The sequence below is a fragment of the Scomber scombrus genome, chromosome 10, assembly GCF_963691925.1.
Source record: "Scomber scombrus chromosome 10, fScoSco1.1, whole genome shotgun sequence".
Classification (NCBI taxonomy): Eukaryota; Metazoa; Chordata; class Actinopteri; order Scombriformes; family Scombridae; genus Scomber; species Scomber scombrus.
The window spans coordinates 32,025,029-32,047,398 of NC_084979.1; the positions used below are offsets into that span (position 1 = coordinate 32,025,029).

Sequence of the window (22,370 nt, forward strand, 5' to 3'; positions counted from 1 at the left end):
TAGAGGGTCTGAATTTAAAGATTGAGACCAGAATGAGATGTTGAAGACAAACCTAGTAAAGTTGGGACATGTAGTGGCCATCAGTGGTATTACATATCGACTTAAGTCTCCAGGCGGTAATTACCGATGAGGTGCAATATAGAGGAATTTAAGTAAAACCCAACAGTAAACTTCGCTAGATTCAACTTGGAACACTTGACCGAACAAACTTTACCATTGTCAGAGTTTTGGGAAAAGAAAAGAAAAATGTTCTTGCATGAGGTGAACAGAGTTTAGTTGTAGCTACCATGACGTGTCTTACTGTCAAACTAGACGAGAATCTTGCTTTTGTTGTATCAACTCTCAGATGTTCGTCACTTTGGATAAAAGCATCTGCTAAATGAAATTATGAACTGGTGTATTATTATATGATTTGGGATCTTGAGTTTTTCCTCCACAGAAGGCTTCTCACAGAGCCTGGATAGCTCAGTCGGTAGAGCATCAGACTTTTAATCTGAAGGTCCAGGGTTCAAGTCCCTGTTCAGGCGTAGTATATTAAACCAGACAAGCCCGTCACTTACTAGAGGGTCTGAATTTATAGATTAATCCTAGGATGAGTTGTTGAAGAAAAAGATTGACTCAGTAAAGTTAAGGCTTTCACTTAGGACATCTTGTACCCATCGGTGGTATTACACTTGAAGATACATATCAACTTCAGCCTCAAGGTGGTAGTTGCTGCATAATCTTAATATAGAGAAATTAAAGCAAAACCCAAAAGTAAATTTTTCCTTGGACATTTGTATGAACAAACTTTACCACAGTCAGACTTTTGGGGAAAGAAAACAAAAATGTTCTTGCATGAGGTGAACAGAGTTCAGTTGTAGCTGCCATGATGTGTCTGAAGGAGATTTAAGCTACCAAAAGAAATATACTGTCAAGGTAGTATCTTGCTAATCTTGCTTTTATTGTATAAACTCTCAGATGTTCATCACTTTATCGTCTGCTAAATGAAATTATGAACTGGTGTATTAATATATGATTTGGGATGTTGAGTTTTTCCTCCACAGAAGGCTTCTCACAGAGCCTGGATAGCTCAGTCGGTAGAGCATCAGACTTTTAATCTGAGGGTCCAGGGTTCAAGTCCCTGTTCAGGCAAAGTATATTAAGGAAACCAGACAAGCCTGTCACTTACTAGAGGGTCTGAATTTATAGATTAATCCTAGGATGAGTTGTTGAAGAAAAAGATTGACTCAGTAAAGTTAAGGCTTTCACTTAGGACATCTTGTACCCATCGGTGGTATTACACTTGAAGATAAATATCAACTTCAGCCTCAAGGTGGTAGTTGCTGCATAATCTTAATATAGAGAAATATCTGCTAAATGAAATTATTAACTAGTGTATTAAGATATTATTTGGGATCTTGAGTTTTTCCTCCACAGAAGGCTTCTCACAGAGCCTGGATAGCTCAGTCGGTAGAGCATCAGACTTTTAATCTGAGGGTCCAGGGTTCAAGTCCCTGTTCAGGCGAAGTATATTAAACCAGACAAGCCCGTCACTTACTAGAGGGTCTGAATTTATAGATTAATCCAAGGATGAGTTGTTGAAGAAAAAGATTGACTCAGTAAAGTTAAGGCTTTCACTTAGGACATCTTGTACCCATCGGTGCTATTACACTTGAAGATACATATCAACTTCAGCCTCAAGGTGGTAGTTGCTGCATAATCTTAATATAGAGAAATTAAAGCAAAACCCAAAAGTAAATTTTTCCTTGGACATTTGTATGAACAAACTTTACCACAGTCAGACTTTTGGGGAAAGAAAACAAAAATGTTCTTGCATGAGGTGAACAGAGTTCAGTTGTAGCTGCTATGATGTGTCTGAAGGAAATTTAAGCTACCAAAAGAAATATACTGTCAAGGTAGTATCTTGCTAATCTTGCTCTTATTGTATAAACTCTCAGATGTTCATCACTTTATCGTCTGCTAAATGAAATTATGAACTGGTGTATTAATATATGATTTGGGATGTTGAGTTTTTCCTCCACAGAAGGCTTCTCACAGAGCCTGGATAGCTCAGTCGGTAGAGCATCAGACTTTTAATCTGAGGGTCCAGGGTTCAAGTCCCTGTTCAGGCGAAGAAAATTAAGGAAACCAGACAAGCTCGTCACTTACTAGAGGGTCTGAATTTATAGATTAATCCTAGGATGAGTTGTTGAAGAAAAAGATTGACTCAGTAAAGTTAAGGCTTTCACTTAGGACATCTTGTACCCATCAGTGGTATTACACTTGAAGATACATATCAACTTCAGCCTCAAGGTGGTAGTTGCTGCATAATCTTAATATAGAGAAATATCTGCTAAATGAAATTATTAACTAGTGTATTAAGATATTATTTGGGATCTTGAGTTTTTCCTCCACAGAAGGCTTCTCACAGAGCCTGGATAGCTCAGTCGGTAGAGCATCAGACTTTTAATCTGAGGGTCCAGGGTTCAAGTCCCTGTTCAGGCGAAGTATATTAAGGAAACCAGACAAGCCCGTCACTTACTAGAGGGTCTGAATTTAAAGATTGAGACCAGAATGAGATGTTGAAGACAAACCTAGTAAAGTTGGGACATCTAGTGGCCATCAGTGGTATTACATATCGACTTAAGTCTCCAGGCAGTAATTACTGATGAGGTGCAATATAGAGGAATTTAAGTAAAACCCAACAGTAAACTTCGCTAGATTCAACTTGGAACACTTGACCGAACAAACTTTACCATTGTCAGAGTTTTGGGAAAAGAAAAGAAAAATGTTCTTGCATGAGGTGAACAGAGTTCAGTTGTAGCTACCATGACGTGTCTTACTGTCAAACTAGACGAGAATCTTGCTTTTGTTGTATCAACTCTCAGATGTTCGTCACTTTGGATAAAAGCATCTGTTAAATGAAATTATGAACTGGTGTATTATTATATGATTTGGGATCTTGATTTTTTCCTCCACAGAAGGCTTCTCACAGAGCCTGGATAGCTCAGTCGGTAGAGCATCAGACTTTTAATCTGAGGGTCCAGGGTTCAAGTCCCTGTTCAGGCGAAGTATATTAAGGAAACCAGACAAACCCGTCACTTACTAGAGGGTCTGAATTTATAGATTAATCCTAGGATGAGTTGTTGATTGACTCAGTAAAGTTAAGGCTTTCACTTAGGACATCTTGTACCCATCGGTGGTATTACATTTGAAGATACATATCAACTTCAGCCGCAAGGTGGTAGCTGCTGCATAATCTTAATATAGAGAAATATCTGCTAAATGAAATTATTAACTAGTGTATTATTATATGATTTGGGATCTTGACTATGATTATATGATTTGGGATCTTGACTTTTTCTTCTCACAGAGCCTGGATAGCTCAGTCGGTAGAGCATCTGACTTTTAATCTGAGGGTCCAGGGTTCAAGTCCCTGTTCAGGCGAAGTATATTAAGGAAACCAGACAAACCCGTCACTTACTAGAGGGTCTGAATTTATAGATTAATCCTAGGATGAGTTGTTGAAGAAAAAGATTGACTCAGTAAAGTTAAGGCTTTCACTTAGGACATCTTGTACCCATCGGTGGTATTACACTTGAAGATAAATATCAACTTCAGCCTCAAGGTGGTAGTTGCTGCATAATCTTAATATAGAGAAATTAAAGCAAAACCCAAAAGTAAATTTTTCCTTGGACATTTGTATGAACAAACTTTACCACAGTCAGACTTTTGGGGAAAGAAAACAAAAATGTTCTTGCATGAGGTGAACAGAGTTCAGTTGTAGCTGCTATGATGTGTCTGAAGGAAATTTAAGCTACCAAAAGAAATATACTGTCAAGGTAGTATCTTGCTAATCTTGCTCTTATTGTATAAACTCTCAGATGTTCATCACTTTATCGTCTGCTAAATGAAATGAAATTATGAACTGGTGTATTAATATATGATTTGGGATGTTGAGTTTTTCCTCCACAGAAGGCTTCTCACAGAGCCTGGATAGCTCAGTCGGTAGAGCATCAGACTTTTAATCTGAGGGTCCAGGGTTCAAGTCCCTGTTCAGGCGAAGAAAATTAAGGAAACCAGACAAGCTCGTCACTTACTAGAGGGTCTGAATTTATAGATTAATCCTAGGATGAGTTGTTGAAGAAAAAGATTGACTCAGTAAAGTTAAGGCTTTCACTTAGGACATCTTGTACCCATCAGTGGTATTACACTTGAAGATACATATCAACTTCAGCCTCAAGGTGGTAGTTGCTGCATAATCTTAATATAGAGAAATATCTGCTAAATGAAATTATTAACTAGTGTATTAAGATATTATTTGGGATCTTGAGTTTTTCCTCCACAGAAGGCTTCTCACAGAGCCTGGATAGCTCAGTCGGTAGAGCATCAGACTTTTAATCTGAGGGTCCAGGGTTCAAGTCCCTGTTCAGGCGAAGTATATTAAACCAGACAAGCCCCACACCTATTAGAGGGTCTGAATTTAAAGATTGAGACCAGAATGAGATGTTGAAGACAAACCTAGTAAAGTTGGGACATCAAGTGGCCATCACTGGTATTACACTTCAAAATACATATCGACTTAAGTCTCCAGGCGGTAATTACTGATGAGGTGCAATATAGAGGAATTTAAGTAAAACCCAACAGTAAACTTCGCTAGATTCAACTTGGAACACTTGACCGAACAAACTTTACCATTGTCAGAGTTTTGGGAAAAGAAAAGAAAAATGTTCTTGCATGAGGTGAACAGAGTTTAGTTGTAGCTACCATGACGTGTCTTACTGTCAAACTAGACGAGAATCTTGCTTTTGTTGTATCAACTCTCAGATGTTCGTCACTTTGGATAAAAGCATCTGTTAAATGAAATTATGAACTGGTGTATTATTATATGATTTGGGATCTTGATTTTTTCCTCCGCAGAAGGCTTCTCACAGAGCCTGGATAGCTCAGTCGGTAGAGCATCAGACTTTTAATCTGAGGGTCCAGGGTTCAAGTCCCTGTTCAGGCGAAGTATATTAGGGAAACCAGACAAACCCATCATTACTAGAGGGTCTGAATTTATAGATTAATCCTAGGATGAGTTGTTGATTGACTCAGTAAAGTTAAGGCTTTCACTTAGGACATCTTGTACCCATCGGTGGTATTACACTTGAAGATACATATCAACTTCAGCCTCAAGGTGGTAGTTGCTGCATAATCTTAATATAGAGAAATATCTGCTAAATGAAATTATTAACTAGTGTATTAAGATATTATTTGGGATCTTGAGTTTTTCCTCCACAGAAGGCTTCTCACAGAGCCTGGATAGCTCAGTCGGTAGAGCATCAGACTTTTAATCTGAGGGTCCAGGGTTCAAGTCCCTGTTCAGGCGAAGTATATTAAGGAAACCAGACAAGCCCGTCACTTACTAGAGGGTCTGAATTTAAAGATTGAGACCAGAATGAGATGTTGAAGACAAACCTAGTAAAGTTGGGACATCTAGTGGCCATCAGTGGTATTACATATCGACTTAAGTCTCCAGGCAGTAATTACTGATGAGGTGCAATATAGAGGAATTTAAGTAAAACCCAACAGTAAACTTCGCTAGATTCAACTTGGAACACTTGACCGAACAAACTTTACCATTGTCAGAGTTTTGGGAAAAGAAAAGAAAAATGTTCTTGCATGAGGTGAACAGAGTTCAGTTGTAGCTACCATGACGTGTCTTACTGTCAAACTAGACGAGAATCTTGCTTTTGTTGTATCAACTCTCAGATGTTCGTCACTTTGGATAAAAGCATCTGTTAAATGAAATTATGAACTGGTGTATTATTATATGATTTGGGATCTTGATTTTTTCCTCCACAGAAGGCTTCTCACAGAGCCTGGATAGCTCAGTCGGTAGAGCATCAGACTTTTAATCTGAGGGTCCAGGGTTCAAGTCCCTGTTCAGGCGAAGTATATTAAGGAAACCAGACAAACCCGTCACTTACTAGAGGGTCTGAATTTATAGATTAATCCTAGGATGAGTTGTTGATTGACTCAGTAAAGTTAAGGCTTTCACTTAGGACATCTTGTACCCATCGGTGGTATTACATTTGAAGATACATATCAACTTCAGCCGCAAGGTGGTAGCTGCTGCATAATCTTAATATAGAGAAATATCTGCTAAATGAAATTATTAACTAGTGTATTATTATATGATTTGGGATCTTGACTATGATTATATGATTTGGGATCTTGACTTTTTCTTCTCACAGAGCCTGGATAGCTCAGTCGGTAGAGCATCTGACTTTTAATCTGAGGGTCCAGGGTTCAAGTCCCTGTTCAGGCGAAGTATATTAAGGAAACCAGACAAACCCGTCACTTACTAGAGGGTCTGAATTTATAGATTAATCCTAGGATGAGTTGTTGAAGAAAAAGATTGACTCAGTAAAGTTAAGGCTTTCACTTAGGACATCTTGTACCCATCGGTGGTATTACACTTGAAGATAAATATCAACTTCAGCCTCAAGGTGGTAGTTGCTGCATAATCTTAATATAGAGAAATTAAAGCAAAACCCAAAAGTAAATTTTTCCTTGGACATTTGTATGAACAAACTTTACCACAGTCAGACTTTTGGGGAAAGAAAACAAAAATGTTCTTGCATGAGGTGAACAGAGTTCAGTTGTAGCTGCTATGATGTGTCTGAAGGAAATTTAAGCTACCAAAAGAAATATACTGTCAAGGTAGTATCTTGCTAATCTTGCTCTTATTGTATAAACTCTCAGATGTTCATCACTTTATCGTCTGCTAAATGAAATTATGAACTGGTGTATTAATATATGATTTGGGATGTTGAGTTTTTCCTCCACAGAAGGCTTCTCACAGAGCCTGGATAGCTCAGTCGGTAGAGCATCAGACTTTTAATCTGAGGGTCCAGGGTTCAAGTCCCTGTTCAGGCGAAGAAAATTAAGGAAACCAGACAAGCTCGTCACTTACTAGAGGGTCTGAATTTATAGATTAATCCTAGGATGAGTTGTTGAAGAAAAAGATTGACTCAGTAAAGTTAAGGCTTTCACTTAGGACATCTTGTACCCATCAGTGGTATTACACTTGAAGATACATATCAACTTCAGCCTCAAGGTGGTAGTTGCTGCATAATCTTAATATAGAGAAATATCTGCTAAATGAAATTATTAACTAGTGTATTAAGATATTATTTGGGATCTTGAGTTTTTCCTCCACAGAAGGCTTCTCACAGAGCCTGGATAGCTCAGTCGGTAGAGCATCAGACTTTTAATCTGAGGGTCCAGGGTTCAAGTCCCTGTTCAGGCGAAGTATATTAAACCAGACAAGCCCCACACCTATTAGAGGGTCTGAATTTAAAGATTGAGACCAGAATGAGATGTTGAAGACAAACCTAGTAAAGTTGGGACATGTAGTGGCCATCAGTGGTATTACATATCGACTTAAGTCTCCAGGCAGTAATTACTGATGAGGTGCAATATAGAGGAATTTAAGTAAAACCCAACAGTAAACTTCGCTAGATTCAACTTGGAACACTTGACCGAACAAACTTTACCATTGTCAGAGTTTTGGGAAAAGAAAAGAAAAATGTTCTTGCATGAGGTGAACAGAGTTTAGTTGTAGCTACCATGACGTGTCTTACTGTCAAACTAGACGAGAATCTTGCTTTTGTTGTATCAACTCTCAGATGTTCGTCACTTTGGATAAAAGCATCTGTTAAATGAAATTATGAACTGGTGTATTATTATATGATTTGGGATCTTGATTTTTTCCTCCGCAGAAGGCTTCTCACAGAGCCTGGATAGCTCAGTCGGTAGAGCATCAGACTTTTAATCTGAGGGTCCAGGGTTCAAGTCCCTGTTCAGGCGAAGTATATTAGGGAAACCAGACAAACCCATCATTACTAGAGGGTCTGAATTTATAGATTAATCCTAGGATGAGTTGTTGATTGACTCAGTAAAGTTAAGGCTTTCACTTAGGACATCTTGTACCCATCGGTGGTATTACACTTGAAGATACATATCAACTTCAGCCTCAAGGTGGTAGTTGCTGCATAATCTTAATATAGAGAAATATCTGCTAAATGAAATTATTAACTAGTGTATTATTATATGATTTGGGATCTTGAGTTTTTCCTCCACAGAAGGCTTCTCACAGAGCCTGGATAGCTCAGTCGGTAGAGCATCAGACTTTTAATCTGAGGGTCCAGGGTTCAAGTCCCTGTTCAGGCGAAGTATATTAAGGAAACCAGACAAACCCGTCACTTACTAGAGGGTCTGAATTTATAGATTAATCCTAGGATGAGTTGTTGAAGAAAAAGATTGACTCAGTAAAGTTAAGGCTTTCACTTAGGACATCTTGTACCCATCGGTGGTATTACACCTGAAGATAAATATCAACTTCAGCCTCAAGGTGGTAGTTGCTGCATAATCTTAATATAGAGAAATTAAAGCAAAACCCAAAAGTAAATTTTTCCTTGGACATTTGTATGAACAAACTTTACCACAGTCAGACTTTTGGGGAAAGAAAACAAAAATGTTCTTGCATGAGGTGAACAGAGTTCAGTTGTAGCTGCTATGATGTGTCTGAAGGAAATTTAAGCTACCAAAAGAAATATACTGTCAAGGTAGTATCTTGCTAATCTTGCTCTTATTGTATAAACTCTCAGATGTTCATCACTTTATCGTCTGCTAAATGAAATTATGAACTGGTGTATTAATATATGATTTGGGATGTTGAGTTTTTCCTCCACAGAAGGCTTCTCACAGAGCCTGGATAGCTCAGTCGGTAGAGCATCAGACTTTTAATCTGAGGGTCCAGGGTTCAAGTCCCTGTTCAGGCGAAGAAAATTAAGGAAACCAGACAAGCTCGTCACTTACTAGAGGGTCTGAATTTATAGATTAATCCTAGGATGAGTTGTTGAAGAAAAAGATTGACTCAGTAAAGTTAAGGCTTTCACTTAGGACATCTTGTACCCATCAGTGGTATTACACTTGAAGATACATATCAACTTCAGCCTCAAGGTGGTAGTTGCTGCATAATCTTAATATAGAGAAATATCTGCTAAATGAAATTATTAACTAGTGTATTATTATATGATTTGGGATCTTGAGTTTTTCCTCCACAGAAGGCTTCTCACAGAGCCTGGATAGCTCAGTCGGTAGAGCATCAGACTTTTAATCTGAGGGTCCAGGGTTCAAGTCCCTGTTCAGGCGAAGTATATTAAACCAGACAAGCCCATCACTTACTAGAGGGTCTGAATTTATAGATTAATCCTAGGATGAGTTGTTGAAGAAAAAGATTGACTCAGTAAAGTTAAGGCTTTCACTTAGGACATCTTGTACCCATCGGTGGTATTACACCTGAAGATAAATATCAACTTCAGCCTCAAGGTGGTAGTTGCTGCATAATCTTAATATAGAGAAATTAAAGCAAAACCCAAAAGTAAATTTTTCCTTGGACATTTGTATGAACAAACTTTACCACAGTCAGACTTTTGGGGAAAGAAAACAAAAATGTTCTTGCATGAGGTGAACAGAGTTCAGTTGTAGCTGCTATGATGTGTCTGAAGGAAATTTAAGCTACCAAAAGAAATATACTGTCAAGGTAGTATCTTGCTAATCTTGCTCTTATTGTATAAACTCTCAGATGTTCATCACTTTATCGTCTGCTAAATGAAATTATGAACTGGTGTATTAATATATGATTTGGGATGTTGAGTTTTTCCTCCACAGAAGGCTTCTCACAGAGCCTGGATAGCTCAGTCGGTAGAGCATCAGACTTTTAATCTGAGGGTCCAGGGTTCAAGTCCCTGTTCAGGCGAAGTATATTAAGGAAACCAGACAAACCCGTCACTTACTAGAGGGTCTGAATTTATAGATTAATCCTAGGATGAGTTGTTGAAGAAAAAGATTGACTCAGTAAAGTTAAGGCTTTCACTTAGGACATCTTGTACCCATCAGTGGTATTACACTTGAAGATACATATCAACTTCAGCCTCAAGGTGGTAGTTGCTGCATAATCTTAATATAGAGAAATTAAAGCAAAACCCAAAAGTAAATTTTTCCTTGGACATTTGTATGAACAAACTTTACCACAGTCAGACTTTTGGGGAAAGAAAACAAAAATGTTCTTGCATGAGGTGAACAGAGTTCAGTTGTAGCTGCTATGATGTGTCTGAAGGAAATTTAAGCTACCAAAAGAAATATACTGTCAAGGTAGTATCTTGCTAATCTTGCTCTTATTGTATAAACTCTCAGATGTTCATCACTTTATCGTCTGCTAAATGAAATTATGAACTGGTGTATTAATATATGATTTGGGATCTTGAGTTTTTCCTCCACAGAAGGCTTCTCACAGAGCCTGGATAGCTCAGTCGGTAGAGCATCAGACTTTTAATCTGAGGGTCCAGGGTTCAAGTCCCTGTTCAGGTGAAGAAAATTAAGGAAACCAGACAAGCTCGTCACTTACTAGAGGGTCTGAATTTATAGATTAATCCTAGGATGAGTTGTTGAAGAAAAAGATTGACTCAGTAAAGTTAAGGCTTTCACTTAGGACATCTTGTACCCATCAGTGGTATTACACTTGAAGATACATATCAACTTCAGCCTCAAGGTGGTAGTTGCTGCATAATCTTAATATAGAGAAATATCTGCTAAATGAAATTATTAACTAGTGTATTAAGATATTATTTGGGATCTTGAGTTTTTCCTCCACAGAAGGCTTCTCACAGAGCCTGGATAGCTCAGTCGGTAGAGCATCAGACTTTTAATCTGAGGGTCCAGGGTTCAAGTCCCTGTTCAGGCGAAGTATATTAAACCAGACAAGCCCCACACCTATTAGAGGGTCTGAATTTAAAGATTGAGACCAGAATGAGATGTTGAAGACAAACCTAGTAAAGTTGGGACATGTAGTGGCCATCAGTGGTATTACATATCGACTTAAGTCTCCAGGCAGTAATTACTGATGAGGTGCAATATAGAGGAATTTAAGTAAAACCCAACAGTAAACTTCGCTAGATTCAACTTGGAACACTTGACCGAACAAACTTTACCATTGTCAGAGTTTTGGGAAAAGAAAAGAAAAATGTTCTTGCATGAGGTGAACAGAGTTTAGTTGTAGCTACCATGACGTGTCTTACTGTCAAACTAGACGAGAATCTTGCTTTTGTTGTATCAACTCTCAGATGTTCGTCACTTTGGATAAAAGCATCTGTTAAATGAAATTATGAACTGGTGTATTATTATATGATTTGGGATCTTGATTTTTTCCTCCGCAGAAGGCTTCTCACAGAGCCTGGATAGCTCAGTCGGTAGAGCATCAGACTTTTAATCTGAGGGTCCAGGGTTCAAGTCCCTGTTCAGGCGAAGTATATTAGGGAAACCAGACAAACCCATCATTACTAGAGGGTCTGAATTTATAGATTAATCCTAGGATGAGTTGTTGATTGACTCAGTAAAGTTAAGGCTTTCACTTAGGACATCTTGTACCCATCGGTGGTATTACACTTGAAGATACATATCAACTTCAGCCTCAAGGTGGTAGTTGCTGCATAATCTTAATATAGAGAAATATCTGCTAAATGAAATTATTAACTAGTGTATTATTATATGATTTGGGATCTTGAGTTTTTCCTCCACAGAAGGCTTCTCACAGAGCCTGGATAGCTCAGTCGGTAGAGCATCAGACTTTTAATCTGAGGGTCCAGGGTTCAAGTCCCTGTTCAGGCGAAGTATATTAAGGAAACCAGACAAACCCGTCACTTACTAGAGGGTCTGAATTTATAGATTAATCCTAGGATGAGTTGTTGAAGAAAAAGATTGACTCAGTAAAGTTAAGGCTTTCACTTAGGACATCTTGTACCCATCGGTGGTATTACACCTGAAGATAAATATCAACTTCAGCCTCAAGGTGGTAGTTGCTGCATAATCTTAATATAGAGAAATTAAAGCAAAACCCAAAAGTAAATTTTTCCTTGGACATTTGTATGAACAAACTTTACCACAGTCAGACTTTTGGGGAAAGAAAACAAAAATGTTCTTGCATGAGGTGAACAGAGTTCAGTTGTAGCTGCTATGATGTGTCTGAAGGAGATTTAAGCTACCAAAAGAAATATACTGTCAAGGTAGTATCTTGCTAATCTTGCTCTTATTGTATAAACTCTCAGATGTTCATCACTTTATCGTCTGCTAAATGAAATTATGAACTGGTGTATTAATATATGATTTGGGATGTTGAGTTTTTCCTCCACAGAAGGCTTCTCACAGAGCCTGGATAGCTCAGTCGGTAGAGCATCAGACTTTTAATCTGAGGGTCCAGGGTTCAAGTCCCTGTTCAGGCGAAGTAAATTAAGGAAACCAGACAAGCTCGTCACTTACTAGAGGGTCTGAATTTATAGATTAATCCTAGGATGAGTTGTTGAAGAAAAAGATTGACTCAGTAAAGTTAAGGCTTTCACTTAGGACATCTTGTACCCATCAGTGGTATTACACTTGAAGATACATATCAACTTCAGCCTCAAGGTGGTAGTTGCTGCATAATCTTAATATAGAGAAATATCTGCTAAATGAAATTATTAACTAGTGTATTAAGATATTATTTGGGATCTTGAGTTTTTCCTCCACAGAAGGCTTCTCACATAGCCTGGATAGCTCAGTCGGTAGAGCATCAGACTTTTAATCTGAGGGTCCAGGGTTCAAGTCCCTGTTCAGGCGAAGTATATTAAGGAAACCAGACAAGCCCGTCACTTACTAGAGGGTCTGAATTTAAAGATTGAGACCAGAATGAGATGTTGAAGACAAACCTAGTAAAGTTGGGACATCTAGTGGCCATCAGTGGTATTACATATCGACTTAAGTCTCCAGGCAGTAATTACTGATGAGGTGCAATATAGAGGAATTTAAGTAAAACCCAACAGTAAACTTCGCTAGATTCAACTTGGAACACTTGACCGAACAAACTTTACCATTGTCAGAGTTTTGGGAAAAGAAAAGAAAAATGTTCTTGCATGAGGTGAACAGAGTTTAGTTGTAGCTACCATGACGTGTCTTACTGTCAAACTAGACGAGAATCTTGCTTTTGTTGTATCAACTCTCAGATGTTCGTCACTTTGGATAAAAGCATCTGTTAAATGAAATTATGAACTGGTGTATTATTATATGATTTGGGATCTTGATTTTTTCCTCCACAGAAGGCTTCTCACAGAGCCTGGATAGCTCAGTCGGTAGAGCATCAGACTTTTAATCTGAGGGTCCAGGGTTCAAGTCCCTGTTCAGGCGAAGTATATTAAGGAAACCAGACAAACCCGTCACTTACTAGAGGGTCTGAATTTATAGATTAATCCTAGGATGAGTTGTTGAAGAAAAAGATTGACTCAGTAAAGTTAAGGCTTTCACTTAGGACATCTTGTACCCATCAGTGGTATTACACTTGAAGATACATATCAACTTCAGCCTCAAGGTGGTAGTTGCTGCATAATCTTAATATAGAGAAATATCTGCTAAATGAAATTATTAACTAGTGTATTAAGATATTATTTGGGATCTTGAGTTTTTCCTCCACAGAAGGCTTCTCACAGAGCCTGGATAGCTCAGTCGGTAGAGCATCAGACTTTTAATCTGAGGGTCCAGGGTTCAAGTCCCTGTTCAGGCGAAGTATATTAAACCAGACAAGCCCCACACCTATTAGAGGGTCTGAATTTAAAGATTGAGACCAGAATGAGATGTTGAAGACAAACCTAGTAAAGTTGGGACATCTAGTGGCCATCAGTGGTATTACATATCGACTTAAGTCTCCAGGCAGTAATTACTGATGAGGTGCAATATAGAGGAATTTAAGTAAAACCCAACAGTAAACTTCGCTAGATTCAACTTGGAACACTTGACCGAACAAACTTTACCATTGTCAGAGTTTTGGGAAAAGAAAAGAAAAATGTTCTTGCATGAGGTGAACAGAGTTCAGTTGTAGCTACCATGACGTGTCTTACTGTCAAACTAGACGAGAATCTTGCTTTTGTTGTATCAACTCTCAGATGTTCGTCACTTTGGATAAAAGCATCTGTTAAATGAAATTATGAACTGGTGTATTATTATATGATTTGGGATCTTGATTTTTTCCTCCACAGAAGGCTTCTCACAGAGCCTGGATAGCTCAGTCGGTAGAGCATCAGACTTTTAATCTGAGGGTCCAGGGTTCAAGTCCCTGTTCAGGCGAAGTATATTAAGGAAACCAGACAAACCCGTCACTTACTAGAGGGTCGGAATTTATAGATTAATCCTAGGATGAGTTGTTGATTGACTCAGTAAAGTTAAGGCTTTCACTTAGGACATCTTGTACCCATCGGTGGTATTACATTTGAAGATACATATCAACTTCAGCCGCAAGGTGGTAGCTGCTGCATAATCTTAATATAGAGAAATATCTGCTAAATGAAATTATTAACTAGTGTATTATTATATGATTTGGGATCTTGACTATGATTATATGATTTGGGATCTTGACTTTTTCTTCTCACAGAGCCTGGATAGCTCAGTCGGTAGAGCATCTGACTTTTAATCTGAGGGTCCAGGGTTCAAGTCCCTGTTCAGGCGAAGTATATTAAGGAAACCAGACAAACCCGTCACTTACTAGAGGGTCTGAATTTATAGATTAATCCTAGGATGAGTTGTTGAAGAAAAAGATTGACTCAGTAAAGTTAAGGCTTTCACTTAGGACATCTTGTACCCATCGGTGGTATTACACTTGAAGATAAATATCAACTTCAGCCTCAAGGTGGTAGTTGCTGCATAATCTTAATATAGAGAAATTAAAGCAAAACCCAAAAGTAAATTTTTCCTTGGACATTTGTATGAACAAACTTTACCACAGTCAGACTTTTGGGGAAAGAAAACAAAAATGTTCTTGCATGAGGTGAACAGAGTTCAGTTGTAGCTGCTATGATGTGTCTGAAGGAAATTTAAGCTACCAAAAGAAATATACTGTCAAGGTAGTATCTTGCTAATCTTGCTCTTATTGTATAAACTCTCAGATGTTCATCACTTTATCGTCTGCTAAATGAAATTATGAACTGGTGTATTAATATATGATTTGGGATCTTGAGTTTTTCCTCCACAGAAGGCTTCTCACAGAGCCTGGATAGCTCAGTCGGTAGAGCATCAGACTTTTAATCTGAGGGTCCAGGGTTCAAGTCCCTGTTCAGGCGAAGTATATTAAACCAGACAAGCCCGTCACTTACTAGAGGGTCTGAATTTATAGATTAATCCTAGGATGAGTTGTTGAAGAAAAAGATTGACTCAGTAAAGTTAAGGCTTTCACTTAGGACATCTTGTACCCATCAGTGGTATTACACTTGAAGATACATATCAACTTCAACCTCAAGGTGGTAGTTGCTGCATAATCTTAATATAGAGAAATATCTGCTAAATGAAATTATTAACTAGTGTATTATTATATGATTTGGGATCTTAAGGTTTTCCTCCACAGAAGGCTTCTCACAGAGCCTGGATAGCTCAGTCGGTAGAGCATCAGACTTTTAATCTGAGGGTCCAGGGTTCAAGTCCCTGTTCAGGCGAAGTGTATTAAACCAGACAAGCCCCACACCTATTAGAGGGTCTGAATTTAAAGATTGAGACCAGAATGAGATGTTGAAGACAAACCTAGTAAAGTTGGGACATGTAGTGGCCATCAGTGGTATTACATATCGACTTAAGTCTCCAGGCAGTAATTACTGATGAGGTGCAATATAGAGGAATTTAAGTAAAACCCAACAGTAAACTTCGCTAGATTCAACTTGGAACACTTGACCGAACAAACTTTACCATTGTCAGAGTTTTGGGAAAAGAAAAGAAAAATGTTCTTGCATGAGGTGAACAGAGTTTAGTTGTAGCTACCATGACGTGTCTTACTGTCAAACTAGACGAGAATCTTGCTTTTGTTGTATCAACTCTCAGATGTTCGTCACTTTGGATAAAAGCATCTGTTAAATGAAATTATGAACTGGTGTATTATTATATGATTTGGGATCTTGATTTTTTCCTCCACAGAAGGCTTCTCACAGAGCCTGGATAGCTCAGTCGGTAGAGCATCAGACTTTTAATCTGAGGGTCCAGGGTTCAAGTCCCTGTTCAGGCGAAGTATATTAAGGAAACCAGACAAACCCGTCACTTACTAGAGGGTCTGAATTTATAGATTAATCCTAGGATGAGTTGTTGAAGAAAAAGATTGACTCAGTAAAGTTAAGGCTTTCACTTAGGACATCTTGTACCCATCGGTGGTATTACACTTGAAGATAAATATCAACTTCAGCCTCAAGGTGGTAGTTGCTGCATAATCTTAATATAGAGAAATTAAAGCAAAACCCAAAAGTAAATTTTTCCTTGGACATTTGTATGAACAAACTTTACCACAGTCAGACTTTTGGGGAAAGAAAACAAAAATGTTCTTGCATGAGGTGAACAGAGTTCAGTTGTAGCTGCTATGATGTGTCTGAAGGAAATTTAAGCTACCAAAAGAAATATACTGTCAAGGTAGTATCTTGCTAATCTTGCTCTTATTGTATAAACTCTCAGATGTTCATCACTTTATCGTCTGCTAAATGAAATTATGAACTGGTGTATTAATATATGATTTGGGATCTTGAGTTTTTCCTCCACAGAAGGCTTCTCACAGAGCCTGGATAGCTCAGTCGGTAGAGCATCAGACTTTTAATCTGAGGGTCCAGGGTTCAAGTCCCTGTTCAGGCGAAGTATATTAAACCAGACAAGCCCGTCACTTACTAGAGGGTCTGAATTTATAGATTAATCCTAGGATGAGTTGTTGAAGAAAAAGATTGACTCAGTAAAGTTAAGGCTTTCACTTAGGACATCTTGTACCCATCAGTGGTATTACACTTGAAGATACATATCAACTTCAACCTCAAGGTGGTAGTTGCTGCATAATCTTAATATAGAGAAATATCTGCTAAATGAAATTATTAACTAGTGTATTATTATATGATTTGGGATCTTAAGGTTTTCCTCCACAGAAGGCTTCTCACAGAGCCTGGATAGCTCAGTCGGTAGAGCATCAGACTTTTAATCTGAGGGTCCAGGGTTCAAGTCCCTGTTCAGGCGAAGTATATTAAACCAGACAAGCCCCACACCTATTAGAGGGTCTGAATTTAAAGATTGAGACCAGAATGAGATGTTGAAGACAAACCTAGTAAAGTTGGGACATGTAGTGGCCATCAGTGGTATTACATATCGACTTAAGTCTCCAGGCAGTAATTACTGATGAGGTGCAATATAGAGGAATTTAAGTAAAACCCAACAGTAAACTTCGCTAGATTCAACTTGGAACACTTGACCGAACAAACTTTACCATTGTCAGAGTTTTGGGAAAAGAAAAGAAAAATGTTCTTGCATGAGGTGAACAGAGTTTAGTTGTAGCTACCATGACGTGTCTTACTGTCAAACTAGACGAGAATCTTGCTTTTGTTGTATCAACTCTCAGATGTTCGTCACTTTGGATAAAAGCATCTGTTAAATGAAATTATGAACTGGTGTATTATTATATGATTTGGGATCTTGATTTTTTCCTCCACAGAAGGCTTCTCACAGAGCCTGGATAGCTCAGTCGGTAGAGCATCAGACTTTTAATCTGAGGGTCCAGGGTTCAAGTCCCTGTTCAGGCGAAGTATATTAAGGAAACCAGACAAACCCGTCACTTACTAGAGGGTCTGAATTTATAGATTAATCCTAGGATGAGTTGTTGATTGACTCAGTAAAGTTAAGGCTTTCACTTAGGACATCTTGTACCCATCGGTGGTATTACATTTGAAGATACATATCAACTTCAGCCGCAAGGTGGTAGTTGCTGCATAATCTTAATATAGAGAAATATCTGCTAAATGAAATTATTAACTAGTGTATTATTATATGATTTGGGATCTTGACTATGATTATATGATTTGGGATCTTGACTTTTTCTTCTCACAGAGCCTGGATAGCTCAGTCGGTAGAGCATCTGACTTTTAATCTGAGGGTCCAGGGTTCAAGTCCCTGTTCAGGCGAAGTATATTAAGGAAACCAGACAAACCCGTCACTTACTAGAGGGTCTGAATTTATAGATTAATCCTAGGATGAGTTGTTGAAGAAAAAGATTGACTCAGTAAAGTTAAGGCTTTCACTTAGGACATCTTGTACCCATCGGTGGTATTACACTTGAAGATAAATATCAACTTCAGCCTCAAGGTGGTAGTTGCTGCATAATCTTAATATAGAGAAATTAAAGCAAAACCCAAAAGTAAATTTTTCCTTGGACATTTGTATGAACAAACTTTACCACAGTCAGACTTTTGGGGAAAGAAAACAAAAATGTTCTTGCATGAGGTGAACAGAGTTCAGTTGTAGCTGCTATGATGTGTCTGAAGGAAATTTAAGCTACCAAAAGAAATATACTGTCAAGGTAGTATCTTGCTAATCTTGCTCTTATTGTATAAACTCTCAGATGTTCATCACTTTATCGTCTGCTAAATGAAATTATGAACTGGTGTATTAATATATGATTTGGGATCTTGAGTTTTTCCTCCACAGAAGGCTTCTCACAGAGCCTGGATAGCTCAGTCGGTAGAGCATCAGACTTTTAATCTGAGGGTCCAGGGTTCAAGTCCCTGTTCAGGCGAAGTATATTAAACCAGTCTCCAGGCAGTAATTACTGATGAGGTGCAATATAGAGGAATTTAAGTAAAACCCAACAGTAAACTTCGCTAGATTCAACTTGGAACACTTGACCGAACAAACTTTACCATTGTCAGAGTTTTGGGAAAAGAAAAGAAAAATGTTCTTGCATGAGGTGAACAGAGTTCAGTTGTAGCTACCATGACGTGTCTTACTGTCAAACTAGACGAGAATCTTGCTTTTGTTGTATCAACTCTCAGATGTTCGTCACTTTGGATAAAAGCATCTGTTAAATGAAATTATGAACTGGTGTATTATTATATGATTTGGGATCTTGAGTTTTTCCTCCACAGAAGGCTTCTCACAGAGCCTGGATAGCTCAGTCGGTAGAACATCAGACTTTTAATCTGAGGGTCCAGGGTTCAAGTCCCTGTTCAGGCGTAGTATATTAAACCAGACAAGCCCGTCACTTACTAGAGGGTCTGAATTTATAGATTAATCCTAGGATGAGTTGTTGAAGAAAAAGATTGACTCAGTAAAGTTAAGGCTTTCACTTAGGACATCTTGTACCCATCGGTGGTATTACACTTGAAGATACATATCAACTTCAGCCTCAAGGTGGTAGTTGCTGCATAATCTTAATATAGAGAAATATCTGCTAAATGAAATTATTAACTAGTGTATTATTATATGATTTGGGATCTTGAGTTTTTCCTCCACAGAAGGCTTCTCACAGAGCCTGGATAGCTCAGTCGGTAGAGCATCAGACTTTTAATCTGAGGGTCCAGGGTTCAAGTCCCTGTTCAGGCGAAGTATATTAAGGAAACCAGACAAGCCCGTCACTTACTAGAGGATCTGAATTTATAGATTAATCCTAGGATGAGTTGTTGAAGAAAAAGATTGACTCAGTAAAGTTAAGGCTTTCACTTAGGACATCTTGTACCCATCGGTGGTATTACACTTGAAGATACATATCAACTTCAACCGCAAGGTGGTAGTTGCTGCATAATCTTAATATAGAGAAATATCTGCTAAATGAAATTATTAACTAGTGTATTAAGATATTATTTGGGATCTTGAGTTTTTCCTCCACAGAAGGCTTCTCACAGAGCCTGGATAGCTCAGTCGGTAGAGCATCAGACTTTTAATCTGAGGGTCCAGGGTTCAAGTCCCTGTTCAGGCGAAGTATATTAAACCAGACAAGCCCCACACCTATTAGAGGGTCTGAATTTAAAGATTGAGACCAGAATGAGATGTTGAAGACAAACCTAGTAAAGTTGGGACATCTAGTGGCCATCAGTGGTATTACATATCGACTTAAGTCTCCAGGCAGTAATTACTGATGAGGTGCAATATAGAGGAATTTAAGTAAAACCCAACAGTAAACTTCGCTAGATTCAACTTGGAACACTTGACCGAACAAACTTTACCATTGTCAGAGTTTTGGGAAAAGAAAAGAAAAATGTTCTTGCATGAGGTGAACAGAGTTTAGTTGTAGCTACCATGACGTGTCTTACTGTCAAACTAGACGAGAATCTTGCTTTTGTTGTATCAACTCTCAGATGTTCGTCACTTTGGATAAAAGCATCTGTTAAATGAAATTATGAACTGGTGTATTATTATATGATTTGGGATCTTGAGTTTTTCCTCCACAGAAGGCTTCTCACAGAGCCTGGATAGCTCAGTCGGTAGAGCATCAGACTTTTAATCTGAGGGTCCAGGGTTCAAGTCCCTGTTCAGGCGAAGTATATTAAGGAAACCAGACAAACCCGTCACTTACTAGAGGGTCTGAATTTATAGATTAATCCTAGGATGAGTTGTTGAAGAAAAAGATTGACTCAGTAAAGTTAAGGCTTTCACTTAGGACATCTTGTACCCATCGGTGGTATTACACTTGAAGATAAATATCAACTTCAGCCTCAAGGTGGTAGTTGCTGCATAATCTTAATATAGAGAAATTAAAGCAAAACCCAAAAGTAAATTTTTCCTTGGACATTTGTATGAACAAACTTTACCACAGTCAGACTTTTGGGGAAAGAAAACAAAAATGTTCTTGCATGAGGTGAACAGAGTTCAGTTGTAGCTGCTATGATGTGTCTGAAGGAAATTTAAGCTACCAAAAGAAATATACTGTCAAGGTAGTATCTTGCTAATCTTGCTCTTATTGTATAAACTCTCAGATGTTCATCACTTTATCGTCTGCTAATTATTAACTAGTGTATTAAGATATTATTTGGGATCTTGAGTTTTTCCTCCACAGAAGGCTTCTCACAGAGCCTGGATAGCTCAGTCGGTAGAGCATCAGACTTTTAATCTGAGGGTCCAGGGTTCAAGTCCCTGTTCAGGCGAAGTATATTAAACCAGACAAGCCCCACACCTATTAGAGGGTCTGAATTTAAAGATTGAGACCAGAATGAGATGTTGAAGACAAACCTAGTAAAGTTGGGACATCTAGTGGCCATCAGTGGTATTACATATCGACTTAAGTCTCCAGGCAGTAATTACTGATGAGGTGCAATATAGAGGAATTTAAGTAAAACCCAACAGTAAACTTCGCTAGATTCAACTTGGAACACTTGACCGAACAAACTTTACCATTGTCAGAGTTTTGGGAAAAGAAAAGAAAAATGTTCTTGCATGAGGTGAACAGAGTTTAGTTGTAGCTACCATGACGTGTCTTACTGTCAAACTAGACGAGAATCTTGCTTTTGTTGTATCAACTCTCAGATGTTCGTCACTTTGGATAAAAGCATCTGTTAAATGAAATTATGAACTGGTGTATTATTATATGATTTGGGATCTTGAGTTTTTCCTCCACAGAAGGCTTCTCACAGAGCCTGGATAGCTCAGTCGGTAGAGCATCAGACTTTTAATCTGAGGGTCCAGGGTTCAAGTCCCTGTTCAGGCGAAGTATATTAAGGAAACCAGACAAACCCGTCACTTACTAGAGGGTTTGAATTCATAGATTAATCCTAGGATGAGTTGTTGAAGAAAAAGATTGACTCAGTAAAGTTAAGGCTTTCACTTAGGACATCTTGTACCCATCGGTGGTATTACACTTGAGGATAAATATCAACTTCAGCCTCAAGGTGGTAGTTGCTGCATAATCTTAATATAGAGAAATATCTGCTAAATGAAATTATTAACTAGTGTATTAAGATATTATTTGGGATCTTGAGTTTTTCCTCCACAGAAGGCTTCTCACAGAGCCTGGATAGCTCAGTCGGTAGAGCATCAGACTTTTAATCTGAGGGTCCAGGGTTCAAGTCCCTGTTCAGGCGAAGTATATTAAGGAAACCAGACAAACCCGTCACTTACTAGAGGGTTTGAATTCATAGATTAATCCTAGGATGAGTTGTTGAAGAAAAAGATTGACTCAGTAAAGTTAAGGCTTTCACTTAGGACATCTTGTACCCATCGGTGGTATTACACTTGAAGATAAATATCAACTTCAGCCGCAAGGTGGTAGTTGCTGCATAATCTTAATATAGAGAAATATCTGCTAAATGAAATTATTAACTAGTGTATTAAGATATTATTTGGGATCTTGAGTTTTTCCTCCACAGAAGGCTTCTCACAGAGCCTGGATAGCTCAGTCGGTAGAGCATCAGACTTTTAATCTGAGGGTCCAGGGTTCAAGTCCCTGTTCAGGCGTAGTATATTAAACCAGACAAGCCCGTCACTTACTAGAGGGTCTGAATTTATAGATTAATCCTAGGATGAGTTGTTGAAGAAAAAGATTGACT

At 38.3% G+C, this 22,370-nt stretch overlaps 1 protein-coding gene and 40 non-coding genes across 41 annotated transcripts in view; all 41 read left to right on the plus strand.

Annotated features, from left to right (window-relative positions):
* Positions 1–22,370, plus strand: part of itpr3 (inositol 1,4,5-trisphosphate receptor, type 3) — a gene marked incomplete in the record, with an annotated part of 118,258 nt that overhangs the window by 37,384 nt on the left and 58,504 nt on the right.
* Positions 455–527, plus strand: trnak-uuu (transfer RNA lysine (anticodon UUU)). The gene has a single exon. It is a non-coding gene; the product is annotated as a tRNA-Lys (tRNA).
* trnak-uuu (transfer RNA lysine (anticodon UUU)) lies at positions 1,062–1,134 on the plus strand. Its single transcript has one exon. It is a non-coding gene; the product is annotated as a tRNA-Lys (tRNA).
* Positions 1,435–1,507, plus strand: trnak-uuu (transfer RNA lysine (anticodon UUU)). The gene has a single exon. It is a non-coding gene; the product is annotated as a tRNA-Lys (tRNA).
* On the plus strand, positions 2,042–2,114 carry trnak-uuu (transfer RNA lysine (anticodon UUU)). Its single transcript has one exon. It is a non-coding gene; the product is annotated as a tRNA-Lys (tRNA).
* On the plus strand, positions 2,415–2,487 carry trnak-uuu (transfer RNA lysine (anticodon UUU)). Its single transcript has one exon. It is a non-coding gene; the product is annotated as a tRNA-Lys (tRNA).
* trnak-uuu (transfer RNA lysine (anticodon UUU)) lies at positions 2,979–3,051 on the plus strand. The gene has a single exon. It is a non-coding gene; the product is annotated as a tRNA-Lys (tRNA).
* Positions 3,973–4,045, plus strand: trnak-uuu (transfer RNA lysine (anticodon UUU)). Its single transcript has one exon. It is a non-coding gene; the product is annotated as a tRNA-Lys (tRNA).
* trnak-uuu (transfer RNA lysine (anticodon UUU)) lies at positions 4,346–4,418 on the plus strand. Its single transcript has one exon. It is a non-coding gene; the product is annotated as a tRNA-Lys (tRNA).
* trnak-uuu (transfer RNA lysine (anticodon UUU)) lies at positions 4,918–4,990 on the plus strand. The gene has a single exon. It is a non-coding gene; the product is annotated as a tRNA-Lys (tRNA).
* trnak-uuu (transfer RNA lysine (anticodon UUU)) lies at positions 5,281–5,353 on the plus strand. Its single transcript has one exon. It is a non-coding gene; the product is annotated as a tRNA-Lys (tRNA).
* trnak-uuu (transfer RNA lysine (anticodon UUU)) lies at positions 5,845–5,917 on the plus strand. The gene has a single exon. It is a non-coding gene; the product is annotated as a tRNA-Lys (tRNA).
* Positions 6,834–6,906, plus strand: trnak-uuu (transfer RNA lysine (anticodon UUU)). Its single transcript has one exon. It is a non-coding gene; the product is annotated as a tRNA-Lys (tRNA).
* On the plus strand, positions 7,207–7,279 carry trnak-uuu (transfer RNA lysine (anticodon UUU)). Its single transcript has one exon. It is a non-coding gene; the product is annotated as a tRNA-Lys (tRNA).
* trnak-uuu (transfer RNA lysine (anticodon UUU)) lies at positions 7,767–7,839 on the plus strand. The gene has a single exon. It is a non-coding gene; the product is annotated as a tRNA-Lys (tRNA).
* trnak-uuu (transfer RNA lysine (anticodon UUU)) lies at positions 8,130–8,202 on the plus strand. The gene has a single exon. It is a non-coding gene; the product is annotated as a tRNA-Lys (tRNA).
* Positions 8,741–8,813, plus strand: trnak-uuu (transfer RNA lysine (anticodon UUU)). The gene has a single exon. It is a non-coding gene; the product is annotated as a tRNA-Lys (tRNA).
* Positions 9,114–9,186, plus strand: trnak-uuu (transfer RNA lysine (anticodon UUU)). The gene has a single exon. It is a non-coding gene; the product is annotated as a tRNA-Lys (tRNA).
* trnak-uuu (transfer RNA lysine (anticodon UUU)) lies at positions 9,721–9,793 on the plus strand. Its single transcript has one exon. It is a non-coding gene; the product is annotated as a tRNA-Lys (tRNA).
* Positions 10,705–10,777, plus strand: trnak-uuu (transfer RNA lysine (anticodon UUU)). The gene has a single exon. It is a non-coding gene; the product is annotated as a tRNA-Lys (tRNA).
* On the plus strand, positions 11,265–11,337 carry trnak-uuu (transfer RNA lysine (anticodon UUU)). The gene has a single exon. It is a non-coding gene; the product is annotated as a tRNA-Lys (tRNA).
* On the plus strand, positions 11,628–11,700 carry trnak-uuu (transfer RNA lysine (anticodon UUU)). Its single transcript has one exon. It is a non-coding gene; the product is annotated as a tRNA-Lys (tRNA).
* trnak-uuu (transfer RNA lysine (anticodon UUU)) lies at positions 12,239–12,311 on the plus strand. Its single transcript has one exon. It is a non-coding gene; the product is annotated as a tRNA-Lys (tRNA).
* trnak-uuu (transfer RNA lysine (anticodon UUU)) lies at positions 12,612–12,684 on the plus strand. The gene has a single exon. It is a non-coding gene; the product is annotated as a tRNA-Lys (tRNA).
* On the plus strand, positions 13,176–13,248 carry trnak-uuu (transfer RNA lysine (anticodon UUU)). The gene has a single exon. It is a non-coding gene; the product is annotated as a tRNA-Lys (tRNA).
* trnak-uuu (transfer RNA lysine (anticodon UUU)) lies at positions 13,549–13,621 on the plus strand. Its single transcript has one exon. It is a non-coding gene; the product is annotated as a tRNA-Lys (tRNA).
* trnak-uuu (transfer RNA lysine (anticodon UUU)) lies at positions 14,109–14,181 on the plus strand. Its single transcript has one exon. It is a non-coding gene; the product is annotated as a tRNA-Lys (tRNA).
* Positions 15,098–15,170, plus strand: trnak-uuu (transfer RNA lysine (anticodon UUU)). The gene has a single exon. It is a non-coding gene; the product is annotated as a tRNA-Lys (tRNA).
* Positions 15,467–15,539, plus strand: trnak-uuu (transfer RNA lysine (anticodon UUU)). Its single transcript has one exon. It is a non-coding gene; the product is annotated as a tRNA-Lys (tRNA).
* Positions 16,027–16,099, plus strand: trnak-uuu (transfer RNA lysine (anticodon UUU)). Its single transcript has one exon. It is a non-coding gene; the product is annotated as a tRNA-Lys (tRNA).
* trnak-uuu (transfer RNA lysine (anticodon UUU)) lies at positions 16,638–16,710 on the plus strand. Its single transcript has one exon. It is a non-coding gene; the product is annotated as a tRNA-Lys (tRNA).
* Positions 17,007–17,079, plus strand: trnak-uuu (transfer RNA lysine (anticodon UUU)). The gene has a single exon. It is a non-coding gene; the product is annotated as a tRNA-Lys (tRNA).
* Positions 17,567–17,639, plus strand: trnak-uuu (transfer RNA lysine (anticodon UUU)). Its single transcript has one exon. It is a non-coding gene; the product is annotated as a tRNA-Lys (tRNA).
* On the plus strand, positions 18,556–18,628 carry trnak-uuu (transfer RNA lysine (anticodon UUU)). The gene has a single exon. It is a non-coding gene; the product is annotated as a tRNA-Lys (tRNA).
* trnak-uuu (transfer RNA lysine (anticodon UUU)) lies at positions 19,362–19,434 on the plus strand. Its single transcript has one exon. It is a non-coding gene; the product is annotated as a tRNA-Lys (tRNA).
* Positions 19,735–19,807, plus strand: trnak-uuu (transfer RNA lysine (anticodon UUU)). Its single transcript has one exon. It is a non-coding gene; the product is annotated as a tRNA-Lys (tRNA).
* Positions 20,295–20,367, plus strand: trnak-uuu (transfer RNA lysine (anticodon UUU)). Its single transcript has one exon. It is a non-coding gene; the product is annotated as a tRNA-Lys (tRNA).
* Positions 20,900–20,972, plus strand: trnak-uuu (transfer RNA lysine (anticodon UUU)). The gene has a single exon. It is a non-coding gene; the product is annotated as a tRNA-Lys (tRNA).
* Positions 21,460–21,532, plus strand: trnak-uuu (transfer RNA lysine (anticodon UUU)). Its single transcript has one exon. It is a non-coding gene; the product is annotated as a tRNA-Lys (tRNA).
* On the plus strand, positions 21,833–21,905 carry trnak-uuu (transfer RNA lysine (anticodon UUU)). Its single transcript has one exon. It is a non-coding gene; the product is annotated as a tRNA-Lys (tRNA).
* Positions 22,206–22,278, plus strand: trnak-uuu (transfer RNA lysine (anticodon UUU)). The gene has a single exon. It is a non-coding gene; the product is annotated as a tRNA-Lys (tRNA).